General features: G+C 36.6%; 1 long non-coding RNA gene across 1 annotated transcript in view; it reads left to right on the forward strand.

The window, feature by feature from the left end:
* Window positions 1–677, forward strand: part of LOC112094676 — a 1,376-nt gene extending 699 nt beyond the window's left edge. The window contains exon 2 of the long non-coding RNA XR_002903645.1: window positions 255–677. This is a non-coding gene — a long non-coding RNA (uncharacterized LOC112094676). The remainder of the gene's footprint in view (window positions 1–254) is intronic.
* Window positions 678–694: the final 17 nt, after the last annotated feature.

Consider the following 694-nt stretch of genomic DNA (forward strand, 5'->3'; position numbering starts at 1 on the left):
TCTTTCCCTGAGCACATTTAACATACATGGAATTTGTCATTTGTCATTGCTTGGTTTTAAAATTTAAGCTACAGCATTAATCTCCTGAACTTGGATCAGGGCAACTCTAATTGATTCAAGTTTTGCTATGTCATTTTCTTTTCTTTCTTTCCTTTCCTTTTTCATTTTTTCCCTCTCATTGAGGTTACTTAAATTAGCTCTCTTATCTGCCAGTTTGATATCATGACTGATTTTTTCTTTCCTCTCGCCTTCAGGCCAAAATGCGGAGCTCATCTTGGTGGATTCGATTTTTTGTCCAAACCAGCTTAGAAGAAAATGATGCTGCCATCAGGAAGTTTGAGCCGGCTGCATCCAAGAGGTCATACCAACCGAGCTGTCAATTGTTCCATCTCAAGTCCTACAATTAATATCAGAATCACGAAATTTTAATTCCTTCACTATTTTTTTCATGCGACAAGGCCACAAGAAAAATGGGAAAAGGTTAACCTGGCATATAAAATGTACTCTGCTAGGTCGGTATGTTTGCTACAAGAAAAGTTAAAAAGGATATCAACCATTGGCCCCTCTGTCAACCTTATAGTCGATGTTTACTTGATTTTGATGATGGAAAATATAGGCTGAAATGTATGACGCTTTAAATTATATTTTTACATGACATGAATTTGGTTTTCCTGTTACTGTGCATTGCTTTACG

Source organism: Morus notabilis, unplaced genomic scaffold (genome assembly GCF_000414095.1).
Source record: "Morus notabilis unplaced genomic scaffold, ASM41409v2 Scaffold10417, whole genome shotgun sequence".
Lineage (NCBI taxonomy): Eukaryota > Viridiplantae > Streptophyta > Magnoliopsida > Rosales > Moraceae > Morus > Morus notabilis.